The following is an 18,366-nucleotide window of genomic DNA, read 5'->3' on the forward strand; positions in this document are numbered from 1 at the left end:
CCCTGCAGAGGCCCTTGGCTGGGAAGGGGTCCAGCCCCTCTCCCACCAGAGGATGGGGCATCTGACCTTGCAGGGGAGCCCCTGGCCAGGCTCAAAACACACCAATACCCCCAGCCCCAGCCCATGTCACATCCCCCAGTCATGGTCACACCGGTGGGGATGTGGCCACCGTGCACATCACCAACGCATTTCATTCTGCACGGCATGGGACCCTCACAGCAGGTGCTCCCGCCCGTGGGAGCATCCCAGGCTGGGGGTAGATAGGACACAGACAATAAAATGGGCTATTAAGGAAAAAAAAAAAAAAAAGGTTAAAACATGGTGATACAGGGGCGCCTGGGTGGTCTGTTAAGCGTCTGGCTCTTGATTTCGGCTCAGGTCATGATCTTGCAGTTTGTGGGTTTGAGCCCCAAGTCGGGCTCTGTGCGCTCTCTCTCCCTCTCTCTCTGCCCCTCCCCTACTCGTAGGCTCTCTCTCTCTCTCTCTCAAAATAAAGTTTAAAATCAAACATTTAAAAAAATGAAAAATAAAACACAGTGATACATTTTGATTTGAGTGGTGGTTACCTAGGTGTATACACAGGTAAAAACCCATCATGCTAGATGCTGAAGATTTACGCATTTTTACTGTAAGTTATACTTCAGTTAAAGATAAATAGAAGTGGGGCGCCTGGGTGTCTCGTCGGGTAAGCGTCCAACTTTGGCTGAGGTCATTATCTCGCCGTTCTAAAGTTCGAGCCCCAAGTCAGGGTCTGTGCTGACAGCTCAGAGCCTGGAGCCTGCTTCGGATTCTGTGTCTCCCTTCTCTCTCTCTCTCTCTCTCTCTCTCTCTCTCTCTCTCTCTCTCTCTCCTGCCCCTTCCCCACTCATGGCCTGTCTCTCTCTCTCAAAAATAAGCAAACACTAAAACAGACAAACAAAAAAAGGTAAAAATAAGTGACACGTAAGTAGCATGGCCTAGTGGGTGGGGAAGTTGGCGGGGGGGCTCCCTGGAAGAGGTGACATGAGTGGAATGGCAGGCCGCGGGGCAGCGAGAGCTTGCAGGGCAGGGACAGAGCCAGGGGAACCGTGCCAAGCACTGCTCATCTGCAGGGGGGGGTGACCATCCTGCCCCCCACCCCACCCACCTCCCTGGAAACAAATGCCGAGCAAATATGGCAAGACCCGTTTGAAGGAGTGCCAAATCACTGGCTGTCTGGGAAACCCAACCACCAGCCCGGCCGCCCACGTGTCTTGTGTCTCGGTTGGGCCGGAGCAGGGTGGCGGGTGGGGAGGGGCCGGCTCTGCCTGGCTGGATCATCCAGGTCAGGGCAGGAAGCAGTGGGCGAAGAGCCAGGCTCAGCCATGGGGACTGGGTCAAGGACCCTGCAAGGTCATCATTCAGAGGCCAGGAACCACTGAAGAGTTTGGAGCAGGGGCAAGATGTGGTTAGATGCGGGGAGCCTGGCAGTATTTGGCAGATAACGGATCCAGAGCCGGGAAGCCAGCAGTTACCAAGCTTCTGCAATGGTCCAAGCCAGAGACGGCCAGGCCTGAGGTCGAGGGTAGCAGCAGGATGGAGGACAGGGTGGCTGGGACCAAGGAAAGGGTGGAGATCTGTGACAGTGTGGACGGGGGAATCCGAGGAGGCGGCACTGGGAGTGATGCCCGGGTTTCTGATTCTGATGATGGAGAGGATGATGGTGCCCTCAGCTCAGCGAGGAACAAAACGGCGGGGGGGACCAAGAGGTGGAACCTCCAGTCAGGAGGGCCACCTGTAACCAATCAGGGGCTGGGGGCTAGGTGGGGAGCTCTGGGCTAACGGGGCAAGATCTGAGATTCAGGAGCAGCAAAGGCCCCGGGGGCCAACATGGTGGGAGAAGTCAGAGGAAAACTGAGGACGAGGGAGAGTCGAAGAATCAGAGGAGGGAGAAGGGTGGGAAGTTACAGGTCCGGAGGCCTATCGAGGGACCTACAGGAGCACAAGGGCTGGGATGGCACCCTGGGGTGGGCAGGGGAGTGGGTGTAGAGGGCTACAAAGGGCTTCGTGGTCTAGGATGGGAAAACCGGAACAAGGGGGTTGGATGGACACACTCCCAGGTCCTTCCAGATGGATCTCAGCACCTGAGCCAGGCAGGAGCCTCTCCTCCCCGGCCCTCTGTTGGTCTAGGAAGATGAAGGGCCCCTGCCCCGTGGCTGCTACGTTCCATTGGTTGGGGTGCTGTGTGCAGGACCGGGGAGGGGAACCACAAGCCGGCCCAGGGAGGTGTGCACGCCGGGGCAGGAATTTTGTTTTGTTCGTGGCTGTGCCCCAGAACCACGCATACTTGCTTGGTGGACAATCCAGAGGGGGAACCACAACATGAAGCTTAGCCAAACCGGACCGTCCTTGCCTTCCAGCCTCCCCACACGGGACCCCGGCTGCCCTGTCGGCACCAGGCTGACCCCTCGGCGCGCCAGGAGCGGGGAGAAACGGCGGGGAGCGGGCAGGTTCAACCCAAGCAGGGCTTGAGTTCCCCACCCAGCTCCCACCGGCCTGTGATGTCCATGGAGGCGGACGCCAGGCCTCAGTTTCCTCGTGAGTAAATCCGAGCCACCGATTCTGCTGCTCTCAGCATTTTGAGGAGGGCGCAGCTGACGTGAGACGAGTGACTGGCACAGGGCCGGAGATCACAGGCGCTCATTAAAGACACGGGAGCACCGATGCTGACATCACTGCGTCCCATCAACTCTGGGTTAGCTCTTGCACGATTCCAGACAGGCAGCACACTGTCGCTTCTGTTCCCGCCTCCAGGAGGGGGCGCTCGGCCGGCCGTCAGGGGACCCCGGCACTCTGTCCCCTGGTTCTGGGTGACCCCGCCAGGTCAGCGCATGCGGGCCGGGGGCGTACGCGTGTGTGGGTTCTTAAGCATCTGCAGCACGTCAAGGGCGGGTGTCAGGAGACGGTGGGAAGAAGCCAGCGCCGCGGCGGTGCCAGCCCCTGGGGCGATCATGTCTCCCGAGAGCCCCCTTGCCAGACGTAAACAGGCCTTCTCAGAAGCATGAGCAACATGGATGAGGCGCATCAGGCCCTTTCTTGTCGGGAAAAGGCTGGGCGGAAAAAAGCTAATCACGGTGGGTGATCTAACGCCGGGGCTCTGGCTCACGGGCTCCCACCCCAGCCAGCCCTCCTGAGCCGCCAGCTCCCCCCACCCCTCCCCGCTATACCACGTGAACCGGTCCGCTATGGGGGAGGTCCCAGGTAAGGCCACGCCCAGCTGCAGGCTGGGGATGGGGAGACCTGCCTTCTAACTCCAGACACCACCCCAAAGGGGGCCTTAACTGCTCCTATGGAAATTGGGAACTCAGGCGCAAAGTTCCCCGAGGACCTTCTCGCCCTCCGCCCCACGCGGAAAGACCACCACGCCCCCTCGCCTGGAGTGTGGCCTCCACACCTGCCCCGATCCACACCAGGGCAGTGATCACGGCCACCCTGCCCCCAACCCCGCACCTCTTGTGCCCGCCCTTTTATATCCCAACGCCACTTCCTGCAGGACCCTTTCCTCCTGCACCCCCCATTCCAGGGGCTCCCCCGTCCCAGCCCTGGGCCCACGCACCCCTGTGGGCGTCACACCCATCTGCTGGATGCGTGGGGCACAAACCCAGCGCAGGGTAATCCCACTGCACCTATACACCCCAGACCCGGAACGGGGGGTAAATCAGGCCCGGTCCCTGTGCCTGGAGCGCCCAGGTGGGGAAACAGAAGCGGAAAGTTATAAATGGTGACCACACACAAAAGAGGAGGTTCAGATGTCCGTTCATCAGGTATCCGTCAGATTACACCTGCCGCCTCTCCAGGCCTGCTTGCTGTCTGCGCATGCACGTCACAGCTAATGCAACGGCTCCCTGCCCCAGTCATTCCTCCTACTCGGGCCCACACAGTCTGTCCTGGGGGCATCCTACTTAATGACCTGGCCCCTGGGGGATGACACACTTTATTTTGTGGCTGGAGGGTCACAGGCACAAACACGCAGGTGCAGCAAAGCCCCCCACCCCGTTACAGCTTTCACACTGCATCACGTGTGATCCCCCAGCGCCCCAGGAGAGAGGCAGGACGGGACAGGGACCATCATCCATCCCACGCTGGACAACGGATGCACAACATGTAGGTGACCTTCCTATGATTACACAAGAACCGTGGGGGAGCCAGGACTCCATGGGCACATCCGTGCTCTGTTCCTGCAAAGCTCACACATCTCATGTGAAAACATTCACTGCAGCCCTGCTCACCGCTCCCTCACTTGGGCGAGGAGTGCCTGGCCACCTCCATCCACCAGGGACAACCCAGGCCCACCCGAAGCTCTGGCCAGGTAGTGTGACTCCACAGAGTGACCCCTGCCTGCCTGCCCTCCTCTCCCAGCCCCGGGGACGGGAGAACCTGGAGGAGCCCAGCCCAGGCCCACAGCATCCCCTCCCTAAGGGCCCAACGACCGGTGACAGAGCCCGAGTCTCAGGAGTGTGCACAGGGCCCGTCCTCGTGAGATCTGGGTCTAGACAAGGCTCTGCCAACCCAGCGGCTGGGTGATGCTGGCCAACTTGCTTCCCCTCTCTGGGCCTCAGTCTCTGCCTCCAATAAAGACACACATCCACAGCACCCCGCCTCTTCCTCCCTCACAGAGCAGTGGTGGGAGGTGAAAGCAAGACCCAACAGAGTCTTTCTATCCAAACCCTACCTTGGCCTTGGGCCTAGCTAAACCCCATGTCACATTACGGCCATCATTACCATCGGCAGCCACATGACTGCCCAGTGCTGTGCTGTTCGTATCCTTTTAATGTCCTGCAGCAACCCTAGAGCACAATGGTATCCCTCCCGTTGGACAGATTCAGACCTGGATGCTCAGAAAGGCTGAGTAACTTGCCCAAGGTCACACAGCCAAAAGAGTCAGGGGCCAGCTTCAAAGCAAAGTCTACTAGAAGGAGCAAACAGGCACCCAGTCCCTGACAATGTCCCCCAAGCAGCTCCCGGCACGCTCACTGCCCAGCGACTGGTGCACAGATATTTGCAGAAGGGCTCTCCTTCTTTGCCTCCCCCAGACGGTGAGAGGCTTCAGGACAGGGGCCAGGCTTCCTGTCTGGGGTCAGGGTGAGGCCCAAGGAAGGCTTCCTGGAGGCAGTGTGGCTCCTGAAAACCAGAAGGGACCTCGAGGTATGGAGACATCATTTTTGGAGCCAAAAACAGGGCAGAGGGCCCACAAAAGGGTCCCATGCTGCCAAGATCACAGGCCTTCTGGGATGGTGGGGGTAGAGACAGCACAGCAAAATGCCAGGGACCACCTGCCCTCCACACAGACCTCAGACTCAGGGTTGCCTGGTCTCCCCCTGCCCCCCCCCACCCACCCACAGCAGCAGACACAGAGCCCCCCCCCCCCCAAAAAAAAAAACGGGAGCAAGGAGTCACTGGCTTCCTGGCCCAGAAGGAACCCCTTCTAAAGCCTGGGATGAGAAAGTCACTCCACTTCCAAAGCCGTGTCCCCGCAGGGATGCAAGTCAGAGGGGAGGGGGGGCTCCCCGGCCTTACTCCTGGCATCCTCATACCCGCGTCCAGGGCACCCGCTGGCCTTCCAAGGCCTGCAGCGTGAGAACGCTCCTCGGGAGGCTGACACAGCTCTGAACTGGCTCCCTGAGGAGGGTGGCAGGAACCTGGACGTGAGCCAGCTCCGGCCCGGTGCCTGCCCTCCCCGCCCATACCCACCCAGGGGACTGCAGACCTCCCAAGCCTCCAGGGTGGACACGGCCCCCATGCCAGCGGCTCCACATCAACGCCAGGATAAACCCAGGGCCTGCATCACTGAGACTGGGTCCACCCGTCTGCCCGAAGAGGGTCGCCACCCAAGATATCCCACCGGCTCCCGGTCAGGGTCTCCTGGGGTCTCTCCTTGAGGAGGTGCTTCCAGGCTGTCAGCCCCACACTGCAGGCCACGCCTGCTGGGATTCACCTGCACACATAATGGGGCTTCAGGGTGACCCGATGTCATGGGTTTCCAGGACAGAAGCCAGTGCCATGCTCTCGTGCCTCTCCCCAGGGGCCACCAGCCACTCCCACGCTTTACCACAATCGACCACGTCACACCTCCAGCCTGCGAGCACAAGGTGCAGCCACCCTGTGCCGTCGCGGACCCTCTTCTCTCCTCGTTTAGGGTGTCTTAGAGGCCCTGACCACTCCCACTTCCTTACACTGACACCCCCCCCCACCCCCCGCCTCGCCTTCCACCTGGGTCTGCTCCAAAACCTCCCACCGTTTCGCCAGACCAGCCAGACAAGGGAGGCTCCGGGGCACCTGCGGCGGGGGGGGGGGGGGGGGGGGTTGGAAGGAGCCCTGGCCCAAGAGTCTCGAGATGAGGTCTGGGATCTTGAGTCTTACCACTCTGGAATCAGCCAAGTGCCTTCCCAGCCCTGGCCTCAGTTTCCCCATCTGAAAAGGAAAGGAGGTCAACATATTCTGACGTCCCTTCCGGCTCTAACTGTTCATGGACCAAAAGCACACGGCGTACCCCATCCAGGAAGGTCAGGAACAGCAGAGGCAGAAGGGGGTGCCCAAGGAAGGTGACAGGAGGGGGTGCCAGGGCAGCCCTCGGCCCCAGCCCTAGGCATAAGTCACATGAGTCATCCTGAAAGACTCAAACTCAACGGTTACATGCATAAGGAGGCCTGCCACCAACTAAAACAAATGGAATGGCTAACCCTACATGGGGTTAATCCGGAAAGGCCAGTCCCCGGTTCAGGATGGGTTCCGGAAACTGAAGGGTAACACACACGGTGAAAGTCCTGCTTTCCGGCGCACTGTGCTAGGAGTTTTTACAAATGCATACTGCTGTTTCCTCCACCACCATCAAGGCACAGGGCAGTCCTATCAGCACCCCAAGTCAACCCGCCCCCACGCAACTCCGGATCTGCTCCGTCCCTATAGTCGCGCCTCTTCCAACCTGTCACAGAAATGCCACGGGACACGACTTCCCGAGTCTGCCACCTTTCGCCCAGGCCGACGCTTCTGCGATTCACCCCTGCTGTCCGGATCAAGAGTTTGGTCGTTCTCGGCACTGACCAGTCTTCCTCGGTATGAACCTACCCGGGTTTGCTTATCCACGCACCGGCTGGACACCGAGATGGTTTCCAGCGTGGGGCAATTATGAATACAGCCACTCGAGATATTTCTCTTCTTCAGGTTCTTATGTAAACCCAAGTTTTCATTTCCCTTGGGCAAATACTGAGGAACAGGATTACCAGGTCATACGGCAAGCCCGTGTTCAACTGTATAAAAAGATGCCCCAAATCCACAGAGATACCATTAGTGGTTGCTAGGGAGTGGGGGGTGGGGGGGAATGGGAAGAGACTGCTAATAGATGTGGGGTTTCTTTTGGGGGGGTGATAAAAATTCTTCTGGAATTAGATAGTGGTAACAGTTGCACAACCTTGTGACTATACTAAAAACCACTGGGTAGAATACTTTGAAATGGTGAATTTTATGATGCAATTATATGTCATAAAAATGATAAATAAATAACTGCCAAACTGTTTTCCAAAAATGGCCATGCGGCTTTATACTCCCACCAGCCACATGTGTCTGAGCTCTAGCCCCAGCGAGTTGTAAAGGCAAGACGTCCCCTGGCTTGTTCTGGGTTGCGGGGCACAGAGGGGCACAGGACCTGAGGCAGGACCTAGTGAGCCCTGGGCTACAGGCCTCCTGGGTTGAGTAGATAGGAGGTCTCTGGATAGAGAGTCACAAAAGTCTGGCAGGTGACTGACAAAGTGGAGTCCCCTAAGGCCCCAGACGCCAGTGGTAACTCTGGTCTGTAGAACAGCCACGCACCCATGATCAAAGTCCCCACCCTACCTACTGGGGGGCTCCCATCCCCATTCGTGCTCCTGGAGAAATGAAGATGTCCACACCAGTCTGGGCCACGAGGGGCAAAGCCTGCCCAAAGCATTCCCAACCCCCTTCCTCCCCAACCGGCATGCCTCTTTCTTCCCAGTTCCCTTACAGCAAGGGGGCATCAGAGGCCCAAAGTCCCATCTGTGCAAAACTAAAGCTCCTGAGGAGAGCGTGTATGAAGGCAAACCTTTAAGAGTAGAAGCATTCTGCCCTAACTCCTTGTCTCCATCTGGACCATGGGTGTGAGGACTGGAGGGAATGCAGCCATTCTGTGACCACGATGCATAAGCGTGAAGACAAAATCCAACAAGCTAAATCAAAATCACACAAAATCACAGCTCGGTTAGTTAAGCGTCCGACTCTGGCTCAGGTCACGACCTTGTTGGTCAAGGGGCTCGCGGCTGTCAGCGTGGAGGCCACATCGGATCTTCTGTCTCCCTTTCTCTCTCTGCCCCTCCTTCCCAATAAACAAAAACGTTAGAAAAAAAAATTCACGTGAGATAGCCCTTCACCCTCACTAGGATGGCTATGATCAAAAAGACGATACCAAGTGTTGGCAAGGATGCGGAAAAACTGGAACCCTCACACATTGCCGGTGGGAACATAAGATGTTGCAGCCGTCACGCAGTTCCCCAGGATGCGAAACACAGAACTGCCACTATGACCCAGCAATTCCATTCCCAGGTGTTTAGCCAACAGAACAGACAGCACACTGCACACAAAAATCTGTGCACAAGTGCTCACAACAGCCAAAAAGTGGAAATAACCCAAGCATCCATCAACCGATGAATGGATAGGCAAAAGGCGGCCCGTCCACACAGCAGAATATTATTTGGCCGTTAAAAGTGACAGGTTGTGACACCTGCCCCAACTTGGATAAACCTCGGAAACGCGATGCTGAGCTTAGGAAGCCAGACACAGAGGCCACATGTTATAGGGTTCCACTGACATGAAACGTCCAGAATAGGCACATGCAGGGACAGAAAGCGAACCAGTGGTTGCCAGGGGTGGGGGGCGGAGGGAGCAGAGGGCTGACGATGTAACGGGTTGGGATTTCTTTTTGAGGGGATGAAATGCTCAGAAATTTGACCGCACAGCTCTGTGAATGTATGAAATCATACTTCAGCGTATGCTTCAAAGAAAATATATTTTTTTAATGTTTCTTTATTTTTGAGAGACAGAGCGTGAGCAAGGAAGGGGCAGAGAGAGAGGGAGACACAGAATCGGAAGCAGGCTCCAGGCCCTGAGCTGTCAGCACAGAGCCCGACGCGGGGCTCGAACCCACGAACTGTGAGATCATGACCTGAGCCGAAGTCGGACGCCCAACCGACGGAGCCACCCAGGCGCCCCTAAAGAAAGTAATTTTTAAAAGAACTTAATCTAACAAGCTAAGGAGGAAAGAACCGAGCCCCTGAAGGCATCACTGAGCCCCCATCCCAGCCTCTGACCGCCTACCCACGGCTTTTTTTCTCGGGAGGAATAAAAGCCCTTGTCGAAGCCATTAAAGTTCAGTCTTTCTATTACCTGGAGTCAAACGCACTCCTAACCGACAGACTCGTCCCCCGTGGCCACCTGCCGGGCCTACAGGGGCTCTGTACCCTGAGCAGCCCTGGGGCCAGGCTGGTGGTCGGGATTCGGCTAAATGCCAAGTCATCCAACACAGTCCCCACTGGCGGCCCCCCAGAATGCCACACATACGTGTGTGAGCGCACACACGCACAAGCGTGTGTGTCTAAATAGCCCAGGGGATTAACTGTTCTGACGCGCCACACTTGTGCTCTCTCCATACACACACCAGCTGCCCTTCACAGAGGGGAAACCCCCCCAAACCAGTCTACACCCGGCCTAGGGAGACACAGGGCCCCGCCACCACCCCCCTCCAGATGCCCCTGAGAGTCACAGCCAGGCCAGAAACGGGAAGCACGCGGGGGGGGTGAGCCGGTGAGAATCAGTATCCGAAGGCAGAGAAGGCCCTTGACCTTCCAAGGCCCCACCCCTAGTGGCCCGACACCTCGCTTGCTTCTAAGTCACTTAACAAGTTTACACTGGACACTCGCTCTGGGCCAGGCAGGGTGCCGGGGGCGGGGATGTGGAGGGATGAGGCGCCAAGGCCTGGACCTGTCGGAAGGTGACAGGCCAGGTCAAGGGCAGCTGGAACCCTCAGGGGCTGTCGGAACACAGAGGAGGGGCACCTAACGTGGGCTCGGAAGGGGGCACAGGGAAGGCTTCCAGAGACACGTGGCATCCAAGCTGAGCCCTGCAAGTAAGAATCGGCCCAGTGAAACGGACAGGGAGCATTAAATACGTTCCACGGAGAAGCAACACCACACAGGGAAGCAAGACAGAAGCACGGTATGTTCTAGAAACCGAGGGAAGCTCACTGTGCTGGCACGGAAACAGGTGGGGCCTGGCCATGCCTAGTCGGGGAGGGAGGCGATCAGATGAAGGTCTTTGCCTGGACCCAGCACCTCGCCGCTTCTGCAGCAAAATGCTCACTTGGCCACATGCATCGTCATTCCTGTCTCTGGACCCTTAGGTTGTCACCCCCCTCCTCGAAATGTCCACCCCAGACTACTCCTGGGTCTCCACCCCACCCATCCTCCAGGGGCGAGTGAGAAGTCACCTCCTGCGGGCTGCCCTCAGGCATATCCCATTGGGAAAAGACGGCTCTCCCCAAACCAACCACAGGGCCACTGCCCCTGGGTAGCCCCAGCCCCAGGGGACTAACCAGCTCTACCCTTGGGGTTTTCCCAGCTTGCAGAAACAGAAACTGAGGCATGGCACACCCCATGCTCCATGAGCAGAGGCGGTAAGAGCAAAGCAGGAAATGATGGCATCCGGTTCCTCTCTGGGCACAACTGGGGCTCCCAGTCCCCACCCGAACGAACGCGCTTGTCCTCCCAAGAACACTGCAGTGTAGGAACAAGCAGCCTCAGCGGTTCAGATGAGGCTCAGAGAGGTAAAGGCACTTGCCTGACGCCACACAGCAGGTCAGTGGTGAGAACTGGGACTTGCACCACGCCTGCCTGGCTTCAAAGGCCCTGCTGTTTCCATGGCACCCTGCTGGGAAGTAAGGAAGCCCCGTGGCAGGTAAAGGAGCTCCAAGGAGGGGCACCGGCCTCTGACCGGGGCAAGGAAGAGCATCTCTCCCTTGGACAATGGAACAGGACCACAGGGACGATGTGGTAGCCTTCCCCGCCCAGAGGGCTGCACCCCCAGCTGGATGGCAGGGTGAGCCCGGGGAAGAGGGGCAACCACCCCCCTTCCCAAAGGCCCTAACTCTCCCAACCTGGGCCTCTCGGCTGAAAGCCGGCACACCTGAAAAACCAGCTCCTGGATAAACATGAGAGAGACACCAGACTGGCCCAGTCCTAAGGCCCCCCTGGAGCCCGCCAGGACCACCTTGGAGCTGGGTGGGTGGGCAGGCAGGGGTCCTGCCTGCTCCAGGGAGCCACCCAGGAGCACCCAAGGGCCCTTCTGTATGGGCCTAGCCTGCACAGTCCTTCCTGACTTCCCACCAGGTACAGCTCCAGGGTCGGACTGAGGGGTGCAGGCTTTGTGAATGGGCCGGGGGAGGAGGAGGGGGGAGGGAGGAGGGAGGAGGGGGGGGGGCCGGGGGCAGCTGGGCTCATCAGGAAAAGCAAACGACTTGTTTACAAAAAAAACAAAGTTAAAACCCCTCAAATCTCTTGAGGCACCCAGGCAGGCCGTGTCAGCCCCCAAGGAGCTCCCTTTCCTCAGGAGCCCGCACACCCCGGGAGGCCGGCAAAGCTCCCATTGGGCCCCCTGCACTCAGACACCACAGTTCCCGACGCCCACCCACAACCCGCCCAGGTACTGCCGCCTCCTTTCTCAGACGGGCAAACTGAGGCCCAGCGACTGTGCAGTGTTCCAAAGCACACGCAGCGGGCAGGCAGAGCGGGAATCAGCCTGACCAGAAGCTTCCGTGACCAATCGAAACCTCAGGACTGCCCGCACGAACGTTCAGAACAGCCGCTGTCCACGAAGGGCCAACTTCTGGCAGACGATTTTATTTAGAATACCCCAAAAGGTACCGTGGATACAAGTGGCCCTACTCTGGCTCAAAAGGGGCCAGGGAACCAGAGGCCTGCACATCCCCACCTCCTCCCCACTGCCAGCGGCCCCCATGCCCTCTAGGGCTCTGCGGAGGCCCCCCGGCTGGTGTAACCGCAGCTAAGTCCCTCACTGGCCCTCCCATTTACAGACGACCAATCCGAAGCACAGAGATGAAAAGTCACTTGCCTGAGGTCACACAGCCCCCCCCCCAAGGGACCCTAAATCATGCTCCTGACTGCAACGCCAGCCTATTCCTGGCAGCAATGTCCTGCCCTACCCTCCTCTCCCCGCACCCCCCGCCCCCTGCGGAGGACAAGCCCTGGCCTTGTTTCAGGAAAACACAGAAGTTCAACCCCAGGCTCCAAAGCTGCAGGAGTGGAGACCTGGGAGGCACTGCCAGGGACCCCCAGACTCCGGGGGAGCAGGGCACACGGAGATGGGTGAGACACCACAGGGCGCACAAGGCCCCCCGCCCTCCAGGCTCTCACCCGCCCCCCAGCTGTCCCAGCCCCGGGAGCATCACTGTCCCAGGAGCCCACCTGCACAGCAGAGGGCAGCCGCAGGAGGGTGTAATTTCATCGGGGGCTCGCTGGCTGTGTGAGTCACCAGAAACGGAGGATGAAATTCTAGGCTCTGCGGACAGAGGTGTGCACCTTTCTTGGCTCAGGACCGGCTCTCAATGGGGGTGGGGATGGGGGTGCAGGCAGTGCCCCTGTGAAAACGAGCACAGGCACCCCTCTTCTTCTCTGGGTGGTCCCGAGCAGGGCTCTGCAAACCCCAAGTGCTGGACCGCCACCAGCACAGGGTGGGTGGGGCCATGTGGCACATCCATACCGTGGCATGGCCCTCAGCAACCAAAAGGAAGCAGATTCCAATACGCCTGGGTCTAAGAAGCCAGACTCAGGCTGCATACTGTGTGACTGCATTTATGTGCCGTTCTGGAAAATGCAAAACTACAGAGACAGAAAACACACAGTGGTAGAAAGAAAGAGAGAAAGAGAAAGAGAGAGAGAGAGAGAGAGAGAGAAAGAGAGAGAGAGAGAGAGAAAGAAAGAAAGAAAGAAAGAAAGAAAGAAAGAAGAAAACAAAAAAAGAAAACACAGTGGTTGCCAGGAGCTGGGGGAAGGTAAGGGGCTGGCTGCAAATGAGCTTGAGGAAACTTTAAGGGGTGGTGGAACGTTCCATGCCTTTGCAGAGGCCGGGCTGCATGAAGCAGCACATTGTACACACAGTGGTCAAACCCCTTAGAAAGCACACTTAAGACTTGAGCATTTCGGGGGATTCCCTCATCCTTCACCAAAATACACACCCACCCATGCAGTGAGGCTTTCCTCCGTGCGGGCCTGGGGCTGGATGCCAGGACCTGAGAATCTGCAGACCTGGGGCATCTGCAAGTTTCTCACTGCCTGGTGGAGTGACAGATAGACAGATGGACAGATATAGACTCCCCTATATGGTGGTTCTGCCAGAAGTCAGAAAATACACCTTGAGACCCCCCCCCCCGGCCCCCGATCAGCAAACAGGCCTGGCCCCGTCCAAGCCTCCAGGACAGAAGCAGCCTGAGGGCCTCCTCCAGCTACAGGCTCAGCCCCCCATCCCCAACTATACAGACTTGCTGTGCACCTGCAGGCTACCCAACACCCAAGGCCCTCGGGCCAGGACCACTCACCTCTGCCTTCCCACATGGTCTCCACTCCAGGCCTGCACTGGGGTGACCCACATATCCACGCTCTGGAGGCTCCCCCCGTCCATCCACAGTATCTGAGGCTCAGGCAGGAGAGGGCGTATCATCGCCATGCTACATATGAGCACACAACCCAGACTTGGGGGCAAGGGACATGGTACACAGGACCCTGCCTCTTATTTCTTGGCTATAGCCACGGGGGCATCCCTCAAGGGACTGCCCCTCACCGCCTGTGACCCAACCCGGCAAAGATGCTCCCTTACCAGGGGCCCCTGAGGCAGGATCTCTAAGTCTTGAAGTGGGGGGAACCATCAGAGAAACGGCCTCCCAGCGCTCAGGCCTCACTCTGTAAACCTTGATGGCAAATCCTAACTTGGGTGTCCGATACAGTGTCCCCAGCAGCTTCCCTTCCCCTCTACCCGCCCCGCCTCCCAACCACAGTGGCACAGAAGTCTCCGAAAATCAGGGCTTCCCAGAGCCCCCCACACCACCCAAGCTTAACAGGAGATCCGGACCCTGGGACCACAGACTAGAGAAAGCTGGACCGAGGTAACAGGAGTCAGCGCTGCCTGATTTAAACTCCCCCAGCCCATCCCCTGGAGCTTTGGGTTGAGCCCTGACCCCAACTCCAGGCCTCAACCACTCCCTGAGCCTCTCTCCCCAGTCCCCGACAGTCCCCCTGCCCAGAGGTCACAGCTGCAAGGTTGCCAGATAAAATACGAGACCCCCGGTTCAGCTCCAGCTGAACAAAGTTACATCCTCAATCCCGCATTATCTGTGGCTTATCCGAAATCCAAATTTAACTGGGCATCCCTATTTCTATTAGCCAGATCTGGCAACCAGAAGCAGGTGGTCCTGAAGGAGGGAGACAGGTGGGCACACAAATAGCTCTGGGTTGGCCAGGCCCAGCTCCGGACCAAGAGGAAGAGTGTCGGGAACAAGGGCTCTGCCTGAGACACACCGACCAGCCATCCCCAGCCCGGGTGGGGACAAAGTACAGCCCCCACCCAGCCCATTCAGCAAACTTAAGTCCCCACAAAGCAAACAAGGGCTCAGCCCCTTGCGCCAACCCCCCATCCCCCGGGGCTCTGAGTCCCTTACGGTCATCAGCCACAACCCACGGCACTGAGTCTGAAATGACAGAGTAGCTACCCCAGAGAGCACGAGGGTCCCAGGGCCCCAGCCAGAGACGCCTGCAAATGAGGGGTCTAGGAACCAAGTGGGGGAGCTGGCTCCCCTTGGGCCCCGCCTGGACACCCCAACATCTACACACATGTCTGCACTGTCTCCCTGCCACCGAAGGCGGGGGGGGGGGGGGGGGCACACATCTCATTTGCTTCTTCTAACCAATTCCATTTCTTCTCCAGTTCTCCCACATAAAACAATCCTTCCAATGCTCCACCTCTGCTTATGAATTAATTCCTGCTGGGAATTCCCTTGCGGCGGCCCTAAGGGTCCGCGTCTCCCGGGCCCCACAGCCTCCCGGAAGGTTCCGAGCCCCCGGCCCCGAGTCCTGCTCTGCTCCCCGGTGTTTGTGAATTCACCCTGAAAGTCGTGTTCCCGGGTGCCCCTTGAGGCCTCCGCAGGCCCCTGGAGCTGGGCACACATTCCCGCTTGTCCCAGGGAACCTGGCTGTGAGGCATTGAAGAGTCGCCCACAGACAGCCAAGAACCAGAGGTCTGAGAAGCAGGACAGAGGATATTCAGGAGTCTCACCATGGTGGGGGATCCTCCCCACAGGTAGGGATTCAGGGATAACAGGCTTAGCAATATGGGCCAAGGCTCTGAAGCCAGACTTCATCCATTCATTCCCTCAAGCAGCCATTCAACAAGTATTTGGGTGCCAGCCCTGGGCACCAGGGAATCAAAAGCAAGCCCCGGTCCCTGCCCTGCCCTTAGGGCACCTGGGGAGACAGATGTGGAGCCTCTGAGTGAGATCAACGTTGGGACAGAGGAAGGACAGGACGCCACGGGGGACACAGAGGTAGCACCGAGGCCAGCCCTGGGATTCCAGCCCGAGGACCGTCAGTGTAGTCTTCACGGAGAGGAAACAGGCAAATCCTACCACCCGTATCCCCGACTCTAGGCAGGGCCACCAAAGGAAGTCTCCCACCCCCTCAGAGGAAGGATGCGAAGAACCTTCCAGGGAAGATGAACAGCTCATGCAAAGGGCATTCAGGAAAACTGAGGGACTCAATGAACTGGTCGAGGTGGCAGTGGATGGACGGATGAGTGACGGAACCCAGAACAGGGATGGACCAGGCGATGCGGTCTGTGGCTCCAAGGTCACATTTTTAGGAGACGAACGCCCCATGGCGTCACCCTGAGATCCTCACCTGGGGTTTCTGACCATCCCCAACTGCTGCCAGACTGTGCAGGCGCTGGCTGCTGGGGACAGGCTGTGAGAACATCTGCCTCCGAGACCCCCATCATTATGTCTGCCTTTCCGACTATCTCCAAGCATCGAACACTAACAACCGCCACTGTGCCGGAAGGCGAGCCTGGCTCTGGGAGAGATTGCCTTCCAAGAACAGATAAAAAGTATTTGTGATGAGCACACTGCACATAAACGACCCTTCCTCTAGCACCTGGTGAACAGTCCTCTTAAGTAGGTTAAACGTGTCCCGACAACGCTGTCGTTAAGACCCAGGGTTGCCACCCTCGGCCCCAGGTCTCCCACATTTTATTTATTTCGTTTTTAAACTTTATTTATTTTGAGAGTGAGAAAGTGCATTTGCAGGGGAAGGACAGAGAGAGAGGGACAGAGAGAGAATCCCAAGCAAGCTCCGTGCTGTCAGCTCAGAGCCCCATGTGGGGCTCGAACTCACGAACCATGAGATCATGCCCTGAGCCAAAATCAAGAGTCTGACGCTGAATGGACTGAGCCACCCAGGTGCCCCTCCCACATTTTAAATGTACCAGCAGAGTTCCAACCTTTGCTTGTTTCCTCTGCTGGGGTCCTCTGGGACCCTCTGAGTCACAGCCTCAACTTTCTAGGTCACTCTCCCAGCGGGCTGCAGAATGGGGTGTGGTCTTAAGCCTCTCAAATCCCAAAAGCAGGTGGGGGGTTCTGACATCCCCTCACCTTGGAGCCAAGTCTGTCCCTTGGTCCAGCGTCCCTGTTTGGAAGAGGTCAGAATCTACCTCAAACCCTCCTGGGCTCCCGCAATGGGTGGCTTGGGATGGGCACCTGACCACCCATCTTGGCCACCCCTGCGCTCAAGACCACCCCACCAGCAGCCACCAGCCTCCCAGCCACTGCTGCCTCCTGCTCCGAATAAATAATCAATGCCAGTGCCCTTTCCCTTTGGGAATGACACTGCTGAAATAAATGGCTGCTTGGAAGGCACCTCCCAAGCCCCGAGGACCCGGGCAGTGCTGAGGAGCAAGCAGTCCCAGCCCGGAGGCCACCAGAGGAGGTCAGAGCAGCTTCTGGAGGCCCCTGCCAGCGCCCACTCCTCGGTCCACGCCTGCCCCTCACCCAGCTGCTAGCCCCAGGGCAGTCCCACGCCCCCCACCACCAGGACCCCACTCCATCCAAGGACAGCGCTGCCCCCACTTGCCTGGCAAGGAGACCCCTGCATGCGGAGTTCTTCCCTCACTTCCGCGGTGATGGGGGACACAGGGGTCTCCCCCCACCCAGGTCTGGTCCACGGAGGTTAGGTCACATGGCCAGATGTCCAGGAGGGCAGAACTCTCAGCTGCAACATCCCCCTCTGCCCTGGGCCCAGGCCAGGACATCATCCCTGTCCCTGGCCACACGCCGGGGCCGGAGCCCAGGAGAGGCACCGAGCCCATCATTTCGAAGGACTCAGGATGGGGGGGGTGGGCATCAAGCACCCGGTGACGCTCCACAGGCCTCCCTGCCCGTGTGCGGGAACTCAGAGACCACCTATATGCGGGGCACCCCCAACTTGCTCCTCTGAATGCTTTGTGGCCCCCACCGCCATCCTCTGAGACTCTTCCCCGCCCTCCTCCACAGGTTCAGCTGCCGCCACTCAGGCCAGCCCCCTCCCCGGGGTACCCCAACAGGAACCACTGTGCGGGGCAGTCCTCGCTGTGTCGGACTCAGCTTGCGAGTGGGGGGCACCGGCCGGGAGATGGCCCAGCCCGAGGAAGGCAGAGGTGGGGGGGGGGGGGGGGGGCGGGGACCGGCGGCCTTCCCAGCCCCCTCTGCTCCCACACTGGCGCCCGCCGCCGCGGGCAGCACGACTGACCTCATTCGCCAACTGCAGCAGCCTGCGGGCGCCCGCCGCCTGCCCGGGACGCCCCCCACCTCCGGAAGGACCGAGGGGGGGGGGTGACAGTTCCCGGCTCCCACCCCCCTCCCGGCAGGTGAGGGCGGCCGGCCCTCCCCGCCGCCACCAACCCCCCCCCCCCGGCCCGAATTATAATCCCAGTCACGTGCCTCCCAAGGCACCCGAAAGCCGGACCCAGATTCTGGAACACCTTGAGGGGGAGGGGCGGGGGCCACGGGGGTGGGAGGAGAAGGGGAGAAGGGCCTCGGCGCCCGCCCCCCGCAAAAGTTTCTCCTACCTTGGAGGATCCCCAAGCGCTCCTGCCAGCGGCGCCCCGGCCCCGGCCCGCGGCCAGGACTCAGCCTCCTGCCGCTGCCTCCTTAATTAATCCGGGAGAATGGGGGAAGGCGCGGCGGAGGGAGGCGCGGCGCGGCGCGGCACGGCGGGGGGGCGGGGGGCGCGGGGCGCGGGGCGCCGGCCG

General features: G+C 59.1%; 1 protein-coding gene across 1 annotated transcript in view; it reads right to left on the reverse strand.

The window, feature by feature from the left end:
• Positions 1-18,318, reverse strand: part of GTF2IRD1 (GTF2I repeat domain containing 1) — a 115,092-nt gene extending 96,774 nt beyond the window's left edge. Inside the window, exon 1 of the mRNA XM_049639380.1 lies at positions 18,184-18,318. The gene's annotated coding sequence lies outside the window, so the exon portion shown is untranslated. The remainder of the gene's footprint in view (positions 1-18,183) is intronic.
• Between the last annotated feature and the right edge of the window lie 48 nt (positions 18,319-18,366).

This window comes from Panthera uncia, chromosome E3 (genome assembly GCF_023721935.1).
Source record: "Panthera uncia isolate 11264 chromosome E3, Puncia_PCG_1.0, whole genome shotgun sequence".
Classification (NCBI taxonomy): Eukaryota; Metazoa; Chordata; class Mammalia; order Carnivora; family Felidae; genus Panthera; species Panthera uncia.